Source organism: Penaeus vannamei, chromosome 23 (genome assembly GCF_042767895.1).
Source record: "Penaeus vannamei isolate JL-2024 chromosome 23, ASM4276789v1, whole genome shotgun sequence".
NCBI lineage: Eukaryota > Metazoa > Arthropoda > Malacostraca > Decapoda > Penaeidae > Penaeus > Penaeus vannamei.
Genome location: NC_091571.1, coordinates 30199955 through 30223471, shown reverse-complemented (window position 1 = coordinate 30223471; position 23517 = coordinate 30199955). Strand labels below are relative to the sequence as shown.

The window sequence follows — 23517 nt, the reverse complement described above, 5'->3', positions numbered from 1 at the left end:
CATTCCATTCTTAAACAGCATAAAAATATCCCCGGCGTAGAAATGTTCGTGCTTAAAATACAGTCGTGCCGCGGCCCTTTCCTTCCCCTTATAAAGGTCAAAAGGTCAACTAAGTATAGGTGACCCCCTACCTGCTTACGATGAACCTACCCTCTCCCTTGCTGGACTCTTACTGAACCCCCGAACAGAACCACGCATGCCACGTTCCAACCTTACAGCGGAGAGAAAATAAATGTGTTGCTTTTGTATCTATGGCGACGATCCACCTCGTTAAGTTCTTTCATCAAAATCTACATCTTCAGCAATGTGTTTCTCTCTCAAATACATTTTCTGCCTTTATTTTTTTTATCTTTTTCATTCTCTCTTCTCTTTCTCATACGCGCACTTTCTGTCTCTGTCTCATTCTCTCTCTTATCCTATTTTCCTTTCCCCAATCCATTCCTCCTTCCCTCCCTTCCATATTAACGTCCTCCCTCCCTCCCTCCTTCCCTCCCTTCCAGGTAACCCATTAGGCTGACAAATTCACCCCAAACGATCCATTCAACGGAACCCCAAGGCAAGGCAAGCACGGCGTCCTCCCCAGCTGAGACCCGACCCGCCAGAACCGCACGTCAGAACCGCAGTCCGACGTGACGCACCTCGCCCATTAAGTCTCTCCTACCGTTACTCTGCCCTCGGTCGGAAACGTTAGGCGGACTGCTATATACCACGCCCCCGTCGTCGTATTCGAAACGTTTGCTGGTTATTCGGAATATCTGATATTCACCCAAAACGTTTGCTGGTGGGACGCGTGGCGAGAGTTCGCTAGGAGACGGGAGGTGGTTGGGCTTTTGTTTGTTTGAGTAAATTATTTACATAGACATAAAAAAACGTGTTACAAGAGGCACGAGACGCTATTTTCACATACATCAGAAAGCCAAAAATTATGCCCTTTTGATGCACCAATCTTCCTTTGAATATTCTCGAAAATGATTACATTCATCATCATTCTCATTATATCTTTCTCGTCAGCTACTCGAAAAAAGATCCGAGAGAATATACCACCAACCCGTTAAGTGTTATATCGCCAATAATATTTGATTTATCTCGAGAAAAGACAAATATATCACTGGTGCAGCAAAAAACCTTTCCGTGTAGCACTGACCATAAATCAGAGACAAAAAATGCTTAACAAGTTCCATGGAAAATAATTTCAACCGACATATTTCTCTCCTTTTGATATATTTTAATGCGTTTCTCGCGACATTCTTTAAATCAAAGTGGGAGCTGAATCTCACAATGAAATTTTGGGCGATACACCAATCTTTGAAGGAAAACGATTGTGTAACGAAAAGAGAAAAATGTCTGGGCTCGGAAATAACGCTGTTTGATGTGAAAAAAAAAGAAATCGAATTTTTGAACGCAAAACTTGAATTTCAGCGGAGAAAAGAAAACAAAGTTAATTAAGGGCTAAGTTAACTTCGCCGCCGCCACTCACGCACGCACACACAAACACACATATTCAACGTCACGGCCTGTGTTGATTCGCCGCCCTTACACACCGCATGTATTTATGGAAATGTATATTTAGAACTTTATTTTCTCCCGCTTTCCCCCTCCCCCACCTCCTCCCAGCCCCCCTTCCTCCTTCCTCGTCTCCTAATCTATCTAAATCCACCCCAACCACTTACTCCCCCAACACCCCCAAGTCCCCACGACCCCTCCCCTCCCACCCCCTACTCCGCACACCCCACCCCTCCCTTCCCACCCCCTTCCCCGTCCACCTAAGCCCGTATGTCCGCACAACTTATTGCTTCAGTGCGGTGGACACTTCGAAGCCGTCGCTCGTATGAGAGTCGGAACCGCTTCGAAAGGGCCTCGAGACACTTAAAACTTCGACTCGGCGGCTGCGGGGGGCGGGGGGGGGGGGGGGTAGGGTGTGCGTTGGTCGGTGTCACAGAGCGGCGGCGTCGAATGGGCTAAAGCGAGCCGGAATACGGGTGTGGGAGAAACAGCGAACTAATAAACATCAAGACGTATCTATTACCTATTCCCCTTCGCATCCTATAATCACCAACCCCGGAGCGAATCGTATCGTCATCCGTTACAGCTGTCAGCATAATGTGGCTTTTGGCGAGATTTGTTACACACCTATTACAAATAAATGGCGCAGTGTGTTTGTATTCTGGCCGCCCGTCGCTTGCCCGTTCATTTGTTTGTTTACGTTGGGAGGCTCGCGTCTGTGCTGGGTCGAGCTTTGTGCACAATAACACGGGCGAGGGCGAGTGAAGGTTGAATAAATGAGTAAGGATGATCGCGGGTGGGCCAAAGGGCGAGCGCAGGTGAGTAAATGAGTAAGGATGGTCGCGGGCGGGGCTAATGGCGTGCGCAGGTGAGTAAATGAGTAAGGTTAGTCGCGGGCGGGGCTGAGGGCGAATGAAGGTTGAGTAAATGAGTAAGGATGATCACAGGCGGGGCTAAGGGCGAGCGAAGGTGAGTAAATGAGTAAGGATGGTCGCGGGCGGGGCTGAGGGCGAGCGAAGGTGAGTAAATGAGTAAGGATGATCGCAGGCGGGGCTAAGGGCGAGCGCAGGTGAGTAAATGAGTAAGGTTAGTCGCGGGCGGGGCTGAGGGCAAGTGAAGGTTGAGTAAATGAGTAAGGATGGTCGCGGGCGAGCGAGCGGGCGTCCACGTTGCGCTGAAGACGAAACTGAGGCACGCCCTTCACTCTCTCAATCTCTCTCTACACCCCTGTCTCTCTCTCTCTCTCTCACTCTGGTTGTAAATTTGTTACGCTACGCCCTTCATTCTTGCTTTGTTACTCGGCTCCCCCTGTCCCCTCCCCCTCTTTAGAGCCATTTAATTACTTCGTCGTTAAAAAGTAAAAGAAAAAAAGTGTAATCTCGTCAACGAATCGAACTTCCCTTCTCGTCACAGCCAGCGGAGCAGATTGGCCAATCCCCGGTGTCCACTTTATTATTATTACTATTATTATTATTATTATTGGATATTTATCAAAACTACTGCATATCTATCAAAATTCTACTTTCACTTTACATTACTATAACATGGGAAGCAAACGGGGGAACCAGAGATACCCTCGTGGGCGTGACAGTACAAAGGCGGTGGCGTGGGCGGCGGCGGCGTGGGCGCATGAGTGGGTGGGGTTCGCAGTGGTCTGGATGGCGTGTTAAGACAAGCGTGTGATGAGGCGTCCAGGACGGCCTCCTGCGACAGAGCCACCCGGGAACTCTGTCAACCTGACTAAGTTATGGCTCTCTCGTTGAGTATTCCGGGGGAGAGGAGGAGGAGGAGGAAGGAGGAGGAGGAGGAGGGGGGATAGGGTGTGGGGAAGGAGGGGAATAGGGGGGAAGGAGAGACCGGAAGAATAATGTCCCCATTTCTTAAAACACTCCGACATAAGCCCTTTTAAAGGTGACAGATCGTGCATCACGATTGCAAAGGTTAAGTTGTTGTCATTGCTTTCTGAAAAGTTGGAATCATGCACTTTGCTTGGACTCGCAAAGTACAACATCCGCAACGAAGGAAGGAAGCAAGAAAAAAGAGAAAATAGCTGAACTGGAGTAAGGAAATACAAAAAGAAAACCAACAGATAGATGCACAGAAAGAAAGAGAAAGCGAAAAAGAAAAGCAAAAGGAACAGAATGTTAAAAGAGTAACTCACAGGAAAGGAGAAATAAGCAAAGATGTAGATAGAAGAGAGAAGGATAACCCCAAGAGAGTCAGGGTGTCACAAGCTTATGTCATGCTAGCTTTTGGATTATAGGCAAGTCAGACTGACATTCTAGTTTACAAAAACAAGTAAATGAATGAATGAATAAAGCAGAAATATATCTTTAATACCTAGCTTTAACCAAAAAATGTCTTAACTGAAGTGGATTCTGAGGTTAAATGAGCAATGGATGCTGATGGAATTATAACCACTGGGATACAAAGCGCTGTGTCTCTCATGCCCAACAAGTGCAGGTCTGGAGGGCGAGAGAGGACGACCTTGTGTAGGGTAACGCTCCCTTGCGCTCTCTCTCTCTCTCTCTCTCTCTCTCTCTCTCTCTCTCTCTCTCTCTCTCTCTCTCTCTCTCTCTCTCTCTCTCTCTCTCTCTCTCTCTCTCTCATGCGCGCGCACACACACACACACACACACACACACACACACACACACACACACACACACACACACACACACACACACACACACACACACACACACACACACACACACACTTCCCCCCTTACCCCTCCTCCTACCCCGTCACCAATGTCCCTTCTCTCCCCCCGTTTGAGGAAATGTCCCCCCCCCCCCCCGTCCCCCTCCCCCTTCGCGAATGACACCAACACCCAGGGCGTACTTCCACAGGGTAAGACTCGGGGAAAACCTCAGAGCCGGGGATGATTCTCAAGACAGGGAAAACCTGCTTTACCTGGGCTCTGTCCCTCCTCCTCCTCCTCCTTCTTATTCTCCATCTCCTTCTCTTTCCCATCCTCCTCTTTCTCCTCTCCTCTCTTCTCCTCTCTACCTTCCCGCCCTCCTCTTTCTCATCATCTTGATTCTTCCCTTTCTGCTCCTGTCCCTTATCCTTTTTCCCTTACCCTCATACTTTTATGTTTCCTTCTCGTTCGCCCCTTCTATGTGATGTAGTTATCAAGTTACGAAAATGCGACTTTATGGAAAGGAGGGAATGCAATTAAGTACATCGGAAAGAATTTAGATTTTAAATAGTATTAAAGATGTCCAAGAGAAACAACCGAAACAAACGGATCAAAAACATTTCAAAAACACGTAAAACGCAGACGATCTAAAAGGACAAATGAACGAACGAGGTAAACATAGAAAGCCGAAGATAACGGGCAGCAGGAGACGGCAAACGACACAGCATCTACATCAGCCGGGATAAAATTTATCGTTTTCCCTCATCTGCGCGACACCATTTTAATCCACCAAGGAGTTCCTGGCAAGAAGCATGTTGGCAACAAAGTCCAGTCACCTTTCGAGATGAGTAATGTCACGAAAATAAACAGGGAGTCACTAAAGCAAACGCCACATTCTGCATCACAACAGAAGGAGGTAAATATTCAGGCGCAAGGAAAGCCTCCACGTGGGTAAAGAAGCCGGCCGGGATACACACCTTTCCCAGTGTCACACGGCGGAGAAAAAAGAAACAAACAAAACGAGATTCGCCGAGAATTGCTGGGCGTGCAATTTGTCTTTTGACACTCCGCGCTGATTGGTCTGCGGGTCCAGTTTCCAAAGAAATTGAATTCGAAGGAATGAGCGTCGCAGCAAAGGCAATCTTACGTAATCGATAAACAACCTACACATGGAAACCTCGTCCAGCACGGAGTCGCAGACGCGGCAGGTTGGTGGCGCCCAACAGGTACGTACCTCTTCCCGGGGTCAACACACGGGATGCCTCCATACCTGTTCTGCACGCATCATTTTCGTTTTAAATATCCATATGTTTCGGCTCGAACGCCGATAGATCGAGTCTGTTGTGTCCTCTGGAGAATCGAAACACACATATGAAGCCGGCGGGCGTTGTAGTGATATTTAATTAATCGTTTGTTCAGAGGCGGAATCGGCGTTGGACTTTGCGGTCGTGTAATGTAAATCAAAAAGAAGGCGCCCTGGGCATCCGTGTTGTGAAGGTGGGCAAGAGGGCACGGGGTAAAGACGGAGGGCAAAGGGAGGGGGAAAGAGACGTACAAGCTAGGGGCGCCATGCAGGTCGAGTGCAAGCGAGGGACAAGAATCCCAAGGAAGAGGTGAGCTCGGTGGCGTGTCCAGCTGTTGGAAGCGATGGAGTTCTTGCCGATCGGAGGAAGATCCATCCGATGGCGACTGAAACTGCGAGCAAGAAACGCTGCGTGGGCGACAGGGAGACGCGGCGGCAGGCAACGTGGGCGCGGTGGGTTGGCGTGGGTTGGGGGCGGGGATGCGGTGGTGGGCGCGGGGGAGGGGAGGGGAGGGGCTGTGCAAAGACCCATGCTCCGCCCTCGGTAAGTAAAGCGTGTCAATCGGTCCAAGGGAACTGTGTGATCTGCTCCCGCTGGCAGACGAGTTTGGCCGAGGTGGCCACGGGACGCGATAGGTGAGTTGGTCGACGAGTCGGACAGTCAGCAGTCAACACCACTTTTTAGTCGGCCTCGACGGGGAGATTCAGGTTTTGACTCGATTCCCATGAGGTGTTGTGGGTGGGCATGGTGGGGGAGGGGGGGGGGGTTGGCATGCAGCGGTGGTAGTCAACAGCGAGGGAGACGTCAAGGTGTCCGTGACCTTGAAGATGTGTCATGGGCAATGTCAAGGACAAAGAGCTTTAGCGACCTCTTGGGAAAATAAAACAGCTTTTCGCGTGGGAGAACCGCCATCACAGGAAGATTAATCCACGCGCGGTGCAACAAACAAAAATAAACAAAGCGAGACCCCCAGAAGCACCAGACCGAGAAGTTACCATGCAACATCATCCTCATCTGCATGAACTAGAAATCACGGCGGGGGAATGCCGTCGTCTGCCTTAAAAGCCCAACGGACTGCACAATGAGGCGAATAACACTGTATACCAAGCACTGACGGCATTTATCAGAAAGAAACTTTTCCAGGTCGGAGTTGTGCAGCGAGTATTATAGCCTCAGCAGCGACATTAAGAGCAGTTATACGTTTCCCCGCGACACTAACAATCGAGTGGGAGATTTTAGCGAAGAGGCCGTTCTGCGTCTGTCATAACCGGCTTGAGGTTCGGTCCCGCGAAGCCTCAAACGACGCTCCCGTCATGGTGGCTTCGCTTACGTGAATATTCAATCTTTACTTTGCGTTGTCTGCTCATCAGGCGTATACTAATTGCCGATTCACTTGCACTTCAGGGATAAAATAAGGTAAAATTTGATTAGTCCCACCGACGAGCTGTCCATGAATCAGAAATTTGGTAACCGCTAAACACGGTGAAATCAGGAAATCAGACATTCATTTCAGGTTCCAAATCACGAAAGGCTTCGACACGTTTAAATTTCTCTGGATGTCACACACCAATTAGAGCTCATGGAACTTGTACATATTATTATTATTATCATATATATATATATATATATATATATATATATATATATATATATATATATATATATATATATATATATAAAGAGAGAGACAGCAAGGGGGAGAGAAAGAGAGTGAGAGAGCGAGTGAGTGAGTGTGTGAGTGAGCGAGAGAGAGAGAGCAAGAGACCGCATTCGCATACCGAACGTCTCCTCCGCATCTGTCCGTTTATTGTTTATTCATGGGTTCATTATGAATGCCATAACAAGGCCGCATCCGAACAATGACTCAACTTCGGCGTTCCCCCCGCCCCCTCCCCCCTTCCCACCCTCCTCTCAAGAGCCCTTCCGTCTCCATAATGGCATTTTCATGGCCTTCTTTCGGCGCTGTTCCTCTTTCATTGCCCTGTCTGTCGCTGATCCCCCGTCTCACAAAGGGCCCCGCCTCGTGATTGCTCAATTTTGCGAATCCTTTGTAGCGCAACGTCCCTGCTTACGCCGATCACCGGTGCAGCACGAACCGTCAATACAGATCAGCTCCTTGGCGTCCTCCCGGGATTAACTTGGAAGGCTCTTAAAGTTGTGTCGCCCCTTGTCTTCTTTTCCCCCGGCGCAATCAGCTCGCACATCAAGTCTTGTTATTTGTGGAGCAACACACCATATTCCCTCTGCCTCGCTTCTCCCCCCCCCCCCACACACCTGCTCCCGGGGCTCTGTCACTTTATTCCTCTATGTATGTGTGTGTGTGTGTGTGTGTGTGTGTGTGTGTGTGTGTGTGTGTGTGTGTGTGTGTGTTTTAACGGGCGAGTGTGTGTCTCCCTCCCTCCCTCCCTCCCTCCCTCGCACTCATTACCAGCACCAAATCATTAATTAATATCCTTTCCCTTTCCGGCCGCCGTGATATGAAACAATGGCCTTTGTTCCTCCGCCAACAATATCTCCTTTCTGAATCATGATCAAGTCCCGGTAAGACACACCACGTGACCAACTCCAACTCCCTGTCCCGCGAGACTCCACGTGAGGGTGAATAATGACCAGCTGCCCGGCCCTGCAATCACTGGCGCTGCTTGCAACCCGCCGCGGCTGCAGGCGCCTCGCTGAGGGTGACCTACTTCACCTTCCCTGGCGCTGACACTCGCTTTTGAATGCCTGTCACTGGCACTCCCGTCGCCGCCCTTTGGGGGACGACGAGCGCGAATCACGGGCGTCCCTCCCTTGACCTCGCCTTGGCACAGCCGCCTCGTCAGCTGCACTTGTTGAGCCTTTTGGATGTCCCGCTTAAGGCAGCTCCAGACGCTTTAACCGATGACTTCCTTCTAGCACTCGCTCTTATTCTGCCGTCTCTAGCTTCCTCTTACCTCTTTCTTTCTTCCTTCCTCCCTCCCTCTCTCTCACCCCTCCCTTCTTCTCATTCCTCCCCTACCTACAACATCTTTTAATCTCCCATTTGCTAACTCCTTACCCCTAATCGACCACTTCCATGCAACCCGCGTCCTAATGGTGCCTCGCCCCCCCCCCCTCGAGACCCACCATACACGGGCGACAGACGATATCCTGTAATCGCTCCTACGTCACTGCCCCTAACTTCGTGTCCTCCAGGAAAAGATCTTGGCTGAGCTTAGCGGAATGGTCGAAGTTGAATTGAGTTGAACCACCTTTGTCTCCAAACGGATTGTTGATGCTTTATATTTTTTGGGATTCACATTTTCTTTCATTCCATTTCCGTATCTGCTTACTTCACAAAATACGAGAGTATCAGCACCGACAGGAATCACCTGATACCCAACAGAAAATGGCGTTTTTGCACACACAAAACTGCGCCATTTCCATAATTGAAAAAGTGCATGCCTTCTCCGTCTGTCTTGAATTCTAATTAGAAAAGAATCGGGTAATTTCATCTTCACGTCTCATCTCAAGACGGGCCCACACATTCTTTGCCCTCCTTCAACGTAAAATATAATATTTATTGCTGGTATTCTGCATACGTCTCTCTCTCTCTCTCTCTCTCTCTCTCTGTGTGTGTGTGTGTGTGTGTGTGTGTGTGTGTGTGTGTGTGTGTGTGTGTGTGTGTGTGTGTGTGTGTGTGTGTGTGTGTGTGTGTGTGTGCGTGTGCGTGTGCGTGTGCGTGTGCGTGTGCGTGTGCGTGTGCGCGTGCGCGTGCGCGTGCGTGTGTGTGTGTGTGTGTGTGTGTGTGTGTGTGTGTGTTCAGGTTTTCAAGTTGGTGAACTTCCATTCACATATATATATATATATATATATATATATATATATATATATATATATATATATATTGCTCATTATCCATATCGCATCATCCATACCTTCCCGCCTTGGCCACAGGTGCAGCGCTTAAATTGTCTAAATTTACTCTGCCGCCCATCAGCCCGCACTAAACGGCGAATAAGGTAATTAATCCTAGCCTGCACCACGACACGAGCCGGAGATAATAAGCCAAGACGCGAATTAATGGTCAAGGAGAGCAAGGCTGACGTGATTAAGGAAACCGAGCTGCATGTCATGGCACAGCCCAGGCACTGATTGATAACAAGGGAATCGAATTAAATGAACCATCATAAAGAGTTCGAATGATATAAGCTATTTCCTTTCTTTTTTTTTTCTTTTCAGATAATGAAGAGGAAGCAAAATTGGCAAGATAAAGTGCGGGTGATTGTCAGGTGAGTCAAGTGAAGTTTCGAAGATTAATTTCGTGTTCAGGATGAGAACGACTTCGTTCTGTGATGAAACCGACAAACCTCATCTCCTTCACACGACTTTCAACTCATTTCTCTTGAAGATAATATATTTTCTCAGAATTTCACAAGTATGCAAGAACTCCCTCATAATTCTAAGTGAATATCCCAGCGTCGAAAGAGCTTATTGGTCACTGGAGTTTTCGAATGAAAAGAACAAAAATACATGGTATGGCAAAGTCTGCAAAACAGTGAAACCGATTTTACGCACAATATCCTTTGTCACATCGTTCGTATTCGCAATGTCGTTAATGTCCAGCCAATGCCATGACCCACCGAGAGTAAATCTTGGGTAAGCGCACCCTCCGGCAACAGACAAAATCACATCAAACGCAAACATTTCATTTTTGGCAAAACCGATTTCTCATTTCACACTCCCGCGCCTTCGACAGAGCTTCATTAAGGCATTTTGTCCGTTTTGAATATTCTATTTCGACAGCTAGCTACGGCCAATTCCCTCTTAAATATTGGCATCTAAATCGTTCACCGGAAACGGCTCCATGTGGGTTAACGGTCTTAACGGTCGCTCTTATTCAAACTGAATCCGAAAGTCGGTGCTGCCGTATAGTGGTCCCGCCTGCAGAGCGTTGCATTGCCAAACAGGGAGGGGGATTATCAAAGCTGTATGTAATTGAAGTTTTGTATACACTAGTTTGCATAGTAAACAAGTCCAGGTTTTCAGCAATGTATAAAATCATAAATTCGGTTTGGGGGAAATGATCACAAAAGGGAAAAGTAATAATCACTAGCAATGAAAAAATCACGAGGTGAATGTGCCATCAGTCCTGTTGAATGAAATCATGATAACTACGAAATCACTTTCCCTTCCAGACGAGCTCAATTTTCTTGTCCATTGTAAAATTTGATTTTCGACTGGCATATATTGTTTAGAGGACCGTAAAATACTTTCAATTTCTCGTCGCCTCCTTTATTCTCTCTCTCTCTCTCCCTCTCCCTCTCTCTCCCTCTCTCTCCCTCTCCCTCTCTCTCCCTCTCTCCCTCTCTTACTGCGCATTGTTTTTTTCTTTACCTGTCAGTCTGTCTGTATCTCTCCCCTCTCTCTCTCCCTCTTCCTCCCCCTCCCTTTCCCCTTTCACTCTCCCTCTCTTCCTTTCTCCCTCCCGTATATATCTCCGTTTTGTTATTCTCAGGCGCGCTTATTAACTTTGAGTGCCGCATAAAACCTTCACATGCGCAAACATCCTGTGTAATTTCACTGAATCGAGGATGAGAGACGCGAGGCCTCGGGTTGTGTTCTGAGGGGAAAATAATTGGAAAGAGGATTAAAACCTCACTAATTTCTTCTCTCGTTAACGATGATAAATATCCTCATTACGAACTTGATCCTGTGATGAAGCCAGAACACATAGATCCGTAATGAAAGACCTCTCTCACTTTAAAATCTATCGCTCAGTCGCTGTCCCTTCCAGAAATAACTTGAACATTAACATTAACCCCTTTTATCACACGCCCTGGACGCCATAGCACTTAATGCCCTCTTCTCTTAACTCCTTGTTTAACCCCTTCATATTCTTCTAGTTTCGTCGTCCAAGATCGCACTTTCTTTCATTACTCCCCTCTTTCTTATTACACTTCTGTATTTCGCTTGTTCTCCAGTTTCCTATTGACACAATTTTCCCGAGCTCTCCCTCTTTCGCTTATTGTTCATTTCTGTCATCGTTGTTTTACTTTAATCTTTGCTCTTCGGTATGAGAGTGTGTGGGAGTGAGTGTGAGGGTGAGTGTGCGCGAGTACGAGTGTGAGTGAGAGTGATAAAGTCATAATTAGGATAAATTGGGACATAAAAGGATAATTTCTATAGCTAGTATATATGTCTTTACTTATCTATTTGCGAGACATGGACAGCTTTATACCTACACTTTCTCTTTCTATACGCATTTTTCCTCTGGCAAAAGCCTTCTCCGATAATCCGCACTGTACCTCCTCCACCTCTTCCTTCTCCTACTTCTCCTCCTCCTCACAACGCAGCCGACGAACCAACTTTTCCCTATCTCCTTATTACAAGCAACGATTATGTCTTATTCCAGGTCAAGTTTAGGGGTCATGTTTACCTTGCAATCCCGGGTTTTGGCTGTCGCTGTCCTCTGTTTGCTCGCATTTCAAACTGGCGCGGGAAATGCACCTGGATTCTGTTTATATGCGCAAATATGGCGCCCGTCCGCTGAATCGTCCCGTATTAAAATCGCATTAACTCGCGCTCCGCTTCCATGCAGTGTCATGAAACATTTTATGCCTTTGCACTGTTTATTGACATTTTGCCTCCCCTTCGTCTTTTCTTTCTTCCAACGCACTGTCCGTAATTTACGTTTATTTGTACAGGCTTCTCTTTTATATGTCCAATTTTATTTCCATTTTTACTTTTTGTTCACATCTCTCTTCATCTTTCCTCCTAGTTCATCCCTCTTCTCTATCTCTTTTCTCCTATTTCCACATCGAGCTCCGTGTCTTCATCCAGGCTGGGCAAAGATCCCTGTCAGCAAAATCCTTCAGGATAATCAAGAAATTAAAACAATAAAAAATAAACAACTAAAAATATCCTTGAGCTCTTCGGGGCGTTATTGTTTACCTCTCCCGGTGGTGTTTATTTAATTAATTCACGTGAACTTTGCGAACGCTTTTTATAATGGACAAAGAGAAAAAAAATCATACACAGTTTATACACACACTCACATACATATATAGAGTGAGTGACTGAGTGAGAGAGAATAATATATAATGTAAAACGTACAAGGATATGTATGTATGTATGTATATATATGCATATATATATATATATATATATATATATATATATATATATATATATATATATATATATATACTCTGTGTGTGTGTGTGTGTGTGTGTGTGTGTGTGTGTGTGTGTGTGTGTGTGTGTGTGTGTGTGTGTGTGTGTGTGTGTGTGTGTGTGTGTGTGCGCGCGCGTGTGTGTGTGTTTTAATATGTCTATATATATATATATAATGTATGTATGTAAGTGTATATGTATATATGTAGACATGTACATATAAATGTGTGTGTGTATATATATATATATATATATATATATATATATATATATATATATATATATATATATATATATATATATATATATATATATATGTATATATATATATATATATATATATTTATATGTATGTATGTATGTAAGTGTATATGTATATATATAAACATGTACATATAAATGTGTGTATATATATATATATATATATATATATATATATATATATATATATATATATATATATATATATATATGTATGTATGTATGTAAGTGTATATGTATATATGTAAACATGTACATATAAATGTGTATATATATGTATATATATATATATATATATATATATATATATATATATATATATATATATATATATAATGTATGTATGTAAGTGTATATGTATATATGTAAACATAAACATATAAATGTGTATATATATGTATATATATATATATATATATATATATATATATATATATATATATATATATACACACATATACATATATACAGACTGTAGAGCCGTTCCTCTTAGGCATTATCCGTCACTGTCAACATGCCCCTCGTGCAGCCGCGCTGATGACGGAGCCCGCGGGCGCGACACGGCCGTCGCTCGCACCCGCCTCGTTATGCATACAGCCCGTGCGGTGACGCGGGTCGCTTGTACATGCAAACTCGATGTGAAAATACTTTCCCCCTTCGCCTCTTGCTCTTCTCCCTCTCTCGCTCTACCACCCTTCCTTTCCAGTACGCCTTATATATACTCCTCGATTACCACTCTCTCTTAATTGTGCTTTTCGAATGCTAAATCAGAGATGAGAAAAGAAGATTCCTCCCAGCGCAGATGAACCTGAATCACACTGAACCCAACGCAAGTTATTCTCATCGCGCTGACGTAACTTTATATTCACGTGGCGTCAGCCGATACCCCACACCGGCGCCTGCATAACAGCGGTCGGGCCTGCCCTGCGCCTACGTCAGTACACAGGTATGAGTTTTATGCAATACGTGTCTGACGTGAAAATCCACTACCGCAATCACACGCTTGCATAAGAATAAGCAGAATAAAGAAAGAAAGGAAAAACAACAACTGTATTCTTAGGCCACCGAGTTTTTTTTAGCTTCTCGCGGGAACCTCCCAACGGCAACGTCGCATGTAATTAAACGACCCACGACCGCCGATGCCTTATTGCACTCGGCGCCATCCTCTGACTCTGCACAATATTAGCCCCGCCGTTGCGTAATTCGTGGCCGAAGTTATTAAATTTGCCTCCCCGATCCTCGTTCAGAGTGACAACCACCCAAAACCGCGACAAACTTCTTGACTGATTTGCCTGAACGTGCAGCCAACCCGCGAGGATAAAGGAGCCAGTCGATTCGCAAACTTTCGAGTCTTTTTACTTGTCTGGCGGCGCCCTTGCTCGCGCTCTCCCTCCCGACCCCTCGCCTCTCCAGCGCCGCCTGAGCTGCCCCTTTCTTCTCTCCTCGCGCCCCCGTTTCACCTGCGTTCCCGCGTCCTTGAACCTCAAAGTCGCCGCAATCATAGGCAAGTGAGAACCGGGATCGCATTGAGAATAATGTTCTTGCGTTGAGCGTGGTACTCGGCGCTGATTTCCCTGCGGCACTTGCCAGCTGCGCTCTCCGCCTTCCCACACTCCCTGCCCACGCCGTGTTGGGCTCCCTCCTCCTCTCGCACTCCCTTCCTTCATCCCTCAGTCTCTCTCTCATCCCTCTTCCCTACCTTTCTCACGCTGCCTCCCCTCCTCCCTCCCTCGCTCCCTCTCCCTCTCACACTCCGTCCCTTCATCCCTCCCTCTCTCACCCTCCCTTCCCTTATCCCTCCCTCTCCCATCCCTCATCCCCCTCATATATGTATGCATGTATGAGTGTCTATTTTTGTGTTTGTATAAATATATATATATGTTTGTGTGTGTGTATGTGTATGTGTGTGTATGTGTGTGTGTGTGTGTGTGTGTGTGTGTGTGTGTGTGTGTGTGTGTGTGTGTGTGTGTGTGTGTGTGTGTGTGTGTGTGTGTGTGTGTGTGTTTGTGTGTGTGTGTGTGTGTGTTTATCTATATGTATGTGTATATATATATAAATTGTATATATAAATTATTTATATATATATATATGTTTGTTTTTATAAATGTATGTATGTATGTATGCATTCTTGAATGTATATGTGCATGTAAACACACAAACACACATTTCTATAAATATTTATTTGAGCATGTCCCTTCCCCGGCCGCCGTCCGCTCCCTTCCCCTCACTCTTCCGCCGATCTGCTCCTCCTCCGCTTCCAGTATTCCTTCCTGGAACTTGTCCTATTCGCTACCTACGCTCCGTCCCAACAATGGCGGCTTCTTTGTATGGTTCGCCTCGCCTCTCCTTCCTGCCCTTTTTCATATTCTTTTCTAATTGAGCGCCCACTCGAGTGTGTGTTTTTTTCTTAAGCTGGAAACGTGCTCGACATTTTCATCCCTGCGGAGAATTCCCCGTCGAGGCTGTGCAAGTATGGCTGCACCCAGACACACAGGCAACGCCCGTATACATATAGCGACAATGCGGAATAGAAGAGAAAAGTAAAGAAAAAAACACTCATAAATATTCATTTTGGAAAGCGCCGTATCTTTATGCAGCATTAAAGTTCTTGTCCAGGGGCATACAGACTCATCATTTCGTGCCTCAAGTAACAAGGAGACACAAAGGATGATGTACGTCACAGAGGTCCAAAATGTGCTATTGTATCCCTCGGACGGTCAAGCGTTCCCTTTTGGACTCGTACGCAAGAGAAAGTTCACAGAAAACTACTCGTAAATAAAAAAAATAACGTATTATCTAGAATATAATGCAATTAAGATAATCCCCTTGATCATTACTAAAAGGTTTAAGTGATCCAACAGAGCGAGGGCCGCCCGGTCGACAACGAGGAAGACCTACAAGACGGCGCTACGTGGCTCGCTTACGACGCTGCGGTCTCCTGCAGCCACGACGACGTAGCGGATCTGCGATGGACTCGGAGCCTCGGGGACGACCTTGTGTAAAGTGAGTGAGAGGTAGGTACACTCGGGCCATTGTTCGCCGATGAAAGATAAATGAATGCTTTCAATGAAGTAAACAAGAACTAATAAAAGAATATTACAAATGCGCAAGGACACATGTATACAAATAAACCTACACCACACACACACACACGCACACGCACACGCTTACACACACACACACACAAATAAACACGCACGTACTTACACACAAGATATATATACACATTTAAGTGTGTAATACTAAGAACCTCCTCAAACACAACGGCCTCTAACCAAAGGAACTACAGCACAAAACAACCTGCAGAATCCACCATAATGCTCCCAATAAGTAAATAAGTAACATGAGCCAAAGAAGGCGAAGGGGAAAGAGATAGACGCAGAGGGCCGGCGAGAGGGGAAGCAGGCTCACCTATTTCTGACGAGATAAATTCACTTCCCCCTTGCTTGGTTAGGCCTAATGAAACCAAGAGTGCCAAAGAGAAAGAGAGCGAATGGCTTTTTCGTATTCGTCTCCATGTGCATTTATTTCCCCGCGAAAGTGTCAAATCGAGATGAAACACAAAGGGAAATGGTCTCCCCGGAACCAACACGGCCAAGATTAATGGCAACGAAACATCGGCATCCAGTTAATCAGTTTAATTAAACACGTGAGTTGTTGCGCGCCTTGCTTCATATTGGCGTCTGGCGGGTGCAGTTCATCGGTTTTATAATCACGTTCCCACTTGCCATACGAGCCTAATGGGAGATTCCGATATCTGTTCCCAAAGCCTCTTCCTTAACCAAGAAAGGACTAGGATGAAGCAAAACCATCCCTTAGAAGTAGGAAAAATCCCGACGTTAATATTGCAGTTATGAAAAATTAATATATATATATATATTTTTCCTTCGCCAAGAGTCGTAGCTCTAAGGATTGTTTCCGAGATGAAATAGTCGAGGAAGAGTCTAGAATTAATTTCAAAAAATTATTTCGTTCTTGAAGGAGAGATAAGAAAAGGGATGCGGAAAGTGAGGAGTTAAAAGAGTCCATTTGAGGAATGAGATAAAAAGGAGACGAGAGGAAATGCGAGTGACAGAACGAATAAAAGAGAAAATTAAAGAGCCTTCACGGCGTAATAAAAACACCAACCGCAACGGATGCAAATAAAACCAAACAATCCAAAAAAGTAAATAAATAAATGAATAAACAAAAAGAACAAAAAGACACCCCTCTTACTAAATATACGACCCCAACTACCACCACCGATTTCTCCCCCACGAAAAAAGAAATTCCCAAAAATACCTCCCTCTTTACACCCATCCCTTCCCCACGAACCACAAACACACACAAACACCGCACCACGTAAGCGCAAGTAGCAGGCGCACACAACGGATATATTGGGCAGCTCCTGAGAAATATTTACCGCCATTGCTGACAGACTTAGCATCCGGCAAGAGCGCTGCGCCCTCTTAAAATTTCGTTCTCCTTGTTCCGCTGTCGCTTCCCTCTCCCGGCGGCGGGGAAGGCGGCGCGAGAGAAACCCGCGGATTAAAAACTCGCTGGGAGGTCAGGCCCGGAGGAAATTTAAAAGTCCAAACGTATTATGTTGACATTAGGATAATTTGCATAAGAATGGAGGATATAATACCTCACACAAGGACTGGATATGTGCACGCTAAAGCCGAGTTTTCCCTGTGTCTTATCGACAACACGCAGAAAACTTAGACCTACATATATACATTTATATATGTGTGCGTGTTCGTGTGCGTGCGCGCTGGCTCGCTCGCCGAAATGGACTGACAGTTAAATGAGAAAATCCCAAACAGTAGGCGAACTGTTATTGCAATTTCCTATTATATCATGATTAAAAATGTGATGAATATGTAATGAATTGAACGTGCGAAAGTGGCGAAAGTAAAGAAAAAAATATAATGATTAAAATTTCCCAGAGATGGTTAATATAATTTCATCTTTCGGAGCCCCACGATATGAAGTTCAAATGGAATCTAAGACCTGAGGAGCCGCTCAAAGAAAATGTCTCTCGTTCACTCCTCGAGGCCACTTGAATCCATCCTTTGGACGCCGGTTACGCTCTGATATTGCGCGGCTCTTCGGGGGCGGACGCGGGGTTAAATTGTTCGGATAATTCAACACAAGCTTTAATTCCTTGGTATATTGGGGGATCCCGCCGGCCAAATTCGATCAAAATAATTACCGAAAAAAATCACAGAGAAATCGTTTTTCACAAACTTAAGTCTACCACCATTTAAGAAAAAAAAAAACGATTTTCCCAAGAAACTCAAAGAAACCCATTATCTGCAACGGGGATCGCACTCGCTAAGGACCATTTAATTTCGTCCTCGATTGAGACGCGGATCAGCCTCGAAGTGAAAAGCTATTCGACCGGACCCCGGGGCAGAGCCCATGTGGTTTCATCACAATCGGTAACTTTTTCCCGTGATCCTGCTGACAAACCAGGAACCCAATCAATCAGTAAATGTGAGCCATTGCATAACCTTTTTTCGGGAGGAGGTAATCACTGAAACAATAGTTTTGATTATTAAATGTGCTATGTCCAATTATTGGAATTTGAGATTTGACAATGACATCCAGATTAGATCTGCTCCCTTCTAAAAATAAATAAAACGATAAATCGATCCCTAACCACCCTCACCTATAAACAGATAGGAACTGTATCGACTTCCACCCTCGTTGAAGCGAACCGAACCGTATCGCTATACCCCGGGCAAACAAAACACACAAGCGGCCTCGCCCAAGTTCTTATCTCCTCCACCACCTCCTCCTCCTCCTCCTCCTCCTTCTCCCCTTCGTGACAAGGCCGTCTGCCCCCACCCCCCTTCCTCCCTGCCTCTCTGCCCCCCTTCGCCTCCGCCGCCGCAAGGAGCCCCAGCAGCATCCTGGCGGCCCTTGCAGTTTTCCCTCTTAGTTCCTCGAGCATCACCTTTAATTTAGTCCTAGCAGTAACCGGTATTGCTGGCTCGTTTGTTCGAGCCAGTGGACGTGGCTATTCCTGCCTCAAGGAGCATAGTTCGAGCCTCTCGTGCTTAAACAAATGAAGGAAGAAAATAAATACGAGGCACAAAAATTGGCAGCGTCTTGGAATGGGTCCTTCTTTTCCTTCGCCTTAAACGCATGGAGTACAGCACAGAATCACGGTTAACAAATCATCCACCGTTACCAGTCATACTCCTCTCACCTCCAGCCATAATCCCTCTCCACCCCGCCCCCTAAATCCACAATTCCCAGAGCAATCGTCAACCCCTCATCCGAACGGCAGCAGCCTCGCGTCCCCACACCGAAATGAACGACACGCGCGAACGTACACTTCCCCGCCGATGTTAATGCAGCCCTAATCTACACTCCCGTCCTCATTTCCCCTTCGATTTCCTCCATTGACTCGACGGGACTCGATTCGAGGCGCAGACTTCCCCTCGGCCATGCGTGAGGGCGGGCTTGGGACGACCCCTGACGAGGAGGAGACCGCGCCGAGAGGCCGTTCCTTTCCTCCGCGCCGCCCTCGCTTCATCGACAGGCGCCTTGACACTGCCTTCGGTATGGCAGTTCTCCTCGTATGTACGCACACACACACGTACATATAATCTGTATTTGTATATTTATATCTACACACACACACAGACACAATTATATATATATATATATATATATATATATATATATATATATATATATATATATATATATTATGTTTAGAATTATATAAATCTATATAAATACATATATAAAGATACGTATTACACAAACACACACACACACACACACACACACACTATATATATATATATATATATATATATATATATATATATATATATATATATATATATATATATATATATATATATATGTATATGTATGTATATGTATATATATGTATATATATGTATATATATATATATGTATATATATATATGTATATATATATATATATATATATATATGTATATATATATATATATATATATGTATATATATATAATGTGGACAAAACTTCTCTTTGCCATAGGAGCGGAAGATCCTACATCATAATTCCTGCCGACATTAGACCATCCTACGTAATCCAGATCTTATTTATATCCTTTCATCCAAACTTCTGGCTCTAAATCCCTCCCGCCTTCCTGAGAGCGCCCCTTGCACCGCATCCCCCGCCATCCATATATTTCCCTCCCCACATTATCGAGCTTTGGCTTTCGCGTGTTTGAACTTCGAGCCAAACGTCTGGAAAGAAAGGCAAGAAAAAAAGGATTAAAAAACGATGCTAAGAAAGGCAAAAGAAAGAGAAAACAGTTTCCCCTTCTTCCAGAGAGCGAGAGGCGAGGCGAAATGCTGACAGGCAATTTGACTCCATTTTTAATTAACTCGAGTATTTAACAGAGCAAAGAAAGACGGTGCCAAAGTGAGTGATCAATCTCCCGGCGGGCTACGCGGGCGCCGGCGAGACTGCCGGGTAAATAGTCCTTCCCGGTTTCATCACAGTTTGCATGTCAGACCGCACCTCGCCGGCAGCCGTGGCCGCTCTCCCACGCCGACATGAGGTGTCGCCTGCGCACTTATCGCCTTTCCGAATCATGAATGGGGGGGGGGCGTCCATGCAACTGTTCGCCAAGTTCGCCCCGAGGAAGGGACGCGGTGCCATCAGGGCCAAGGCGGCGACTCATTAGGAGGGGTTTTGGAAACACTCTCAGCATTCCGCTAATGACGGGCTTTCTTTCTAACGCGATCCCGGCGGTAACTTTTCGAGGCGGTTCCCGGCCAGAAGAGGAAAAGATGATGGACGGAATTCAGGTTATGAGCGGTAACTTCGAGATGACTTGCAACGGAGCGCAAACTTTTCTGAAAACCGCCGTCACACAAAGCCAGGTTATTTGGAGGTGAAGGAGAGCATCTGCCTCGCTCACTTCGGCGCCAAGCGACGAGTTCCTATTGTTGAAGAGAGAGCGAGATATTGATTGTAGTTTTTTCCCCTTTTCCGTATGGCTGGGAGATATAAACACTCCAAGTCGACAACAAAATCATAAATATTCCACCCTGCACACTCAACTCAGAACGAATTTATATTCTCCTTTCTTCTTCTTCAGCATTTTTCAACCCATTCACTCCTCCTCTCCCTCTTTCTCCTCCATTTCCTCCTCTTTCTCCTTCTTTTCCTCCTCCTCTTCCACCTCTCTTCCTCCTCCTCTTCCACCTCCTTCTCCTTTTCCTCCTACACCTCCACCTCCTCCTCCGCCTCTCCCTCCTCCTTTTCCTCCTCCTCCTCCTCCCTGAAAATCCAGCCTTGGGCAGCCGCGGCGGCAGAAACAACATCCATCCCCGTCAGACTCATTACAGGGCCGTCACCGCCGCCTCGACAAGGGACATCCCGGGGACATTTACACGGAATAATCCATCCCCGCGAGACACGCCGGATCAACAATGCATAACGAGGAACCAGTCACGCCTTCCCTCGCACCGACGACGCAGGTGCTCGTGTCATCAGCGACGCACCGCCGGGGGAGAAAAAAAAAACGTTTCAAGAAACTGGAATGAAGAATAAAATTTACGGTGAATTGTATCCATAATGACCCTCCTCCCTCCACCTTTACATCCCCCCCTCTCTTCACCCCCTCAACCCCCTTCTATCCCAGAAAAGCAACATCCCTTAACCCTCGCCCCCCCCTCCTTCCCACCTCCCCCTTCTATCCCAGAAAAGCAACATCGTCCGAAAAAAAATCAATAAGGCAGAGAAGGAAGGCTTCGACGAAATGCTACTTAAGGCGGCCAAGTACATAGGTGGACACGGGGCGATGAAAAAGGGATAATAGAGAATAAAAAGAGGAAAAGCAAATGAAAAGGGAATCAGAAGCAGACGAGAAAATGGCCGGAGAGAATTACGAGAGACTGGAAACTAACAATGGGAATTTTTAGAATGAAAAATGGAAATTAACATGATGTATAATGGAGACGCGGGAGAGAAAGTTGAATGAGAAATTAATGACATCAGACAGGAAAAGTAAGCGAGACCGCATTAAAAAAATAATAATAATAATGGAAGCACAGTAACTGAAGCCGACTCCGCTTCACCATGATAAATCATTTTGAGCGTTTCCTCGGGGTAAAGGGAGATTAATATCCTATCTTCTTTGTAGTTCCTAGGAATAAGAAGCGTTGTGTGATCTTCCTATAAAAAATAATCAATATCGTACTCAGCAGGAAATGATACCACGTGCCATTCCTTCCTTCCGACAGAGGGTTCGTTAGTTCTTCCTTTGCCGGGAGCTAGGCCCATCATATTTCCAGACGTCAGGGGTTTGATATTTTTTACCCATACCTTTGCCTTCGCCGACAGTTGAAAACAGATTCTCTTACCCGAGGATACGCGCGCCCGATATCTGACAACCCCCCAAAAATACGAACGATTTTTGCTAAACTTACCGGTGAATATAATCAGGATTTCAAATCTCTACTTAATCCTTTCCTTCGCGATATTCCCTTTCCCACTGTCTCCTATTCATTCTTCTTATCCCTCTCTCTTCCCCTCAATGCCAGTTTGCAATTCAATCCCGGCGTGAATAAGCGCCGCCGTTGACAAGGCTGAGGCTTCCCCGTCGCGGCGAGATCTCGTTGCGTCGCCTCCGCGCACAACCTTTTTCCTCCCTCAATTCCGTTATCTACGCCGCCCCTCGAACGCAGTCTGAACCGTGAATAATTCAATAACACGGCAATGCATCCAATCCATCCCGGGGTATTGATACTTGATTCGCCTTGTCAGAAAGGCCGCCTTCGTCTGCAAATACGATTGCCAACTTTTTACGTCCGCGTCGCCACCACGAAAACACCGACGCACACGCGCGCACTTTCGGTCCCTATCAATATTCTGCACAGAACCCGCTACATCTTTCAAGCTAACCGTTGCCGCCACCTTCTCGCCCCGCCCCTCACTCCATTCCCCAAAACACACGAACCATCAAAGGGACTCCCGGCGGAACCTGCATGGAAAGCCCGCTACACCATCGGCCTTCAAATAGATTTCTCCCCCTTTCGTAAAACACAATTTCTTTTTCTACCAGAGAAACGAGATACCGTTTCCTCCTCTGCTTCCTCCACCTCTCCTCCTCCTCCGCCTCCTCCCTCCTCCCTTCTCCCTCATCTTCGCTTTCCTCTCCATTTATCCACCTCTCCCCATCCTTCGTAGCCACCACCATTCTCTTTTCCCTTTCCTCTCCTACCGCTGTCTCTTTACCCTTTAACCTTCCCTTCTCACCTTCAACCCCCCCCCCCTTCCCCGATCACCATTCTACCCTTACCAGTCTTAACAATGGCAGGGCAATATCACAGGATTTGTGGGGATGCCTCTCCCTCCTCAACAAAAGTCTTCCTCCATAAGACTGGGGCCTAAGGGAAGTATGGGCTTCTGGGGCCCTCGCTCCTTGTTTCTCGGAAGGCTTTTGGGGCAGAGAACGTTTGGAGGAGATGACACCGATAAACACACGTTAGCGTTTTGGGACACGTTATTTGTTTGGAAGAGCTGGTTGAGGGACTGGCTCGGGAAGGCGACCTCAGTCTCTCGGATTCTCTCTCTCTCTCTTTCTCTCCTCTGTTGTCTTTGTATGTGGGAAGTCGATGACTGTACATATAGCTTTGTTTTTGTTTGTTTCCAAGTACGCACGCACGCACGC

At 46.1% G+C, this 23517-nt stretch overlaps 1 protein-coding gene across 16 annotated transcripts in view; it reads right to left on the bottom strand.

The window, feature by feature from the left end:
* The window catches only part of LOC113804292 (multiple PDZ domain protein), a gene marked incomplete at its 5' end in the record, with an annotated part of 877687 nt that overhangs the window by 343016 nt on the left and 511154 nt on the right, over positions 1-23517 (bottom strand).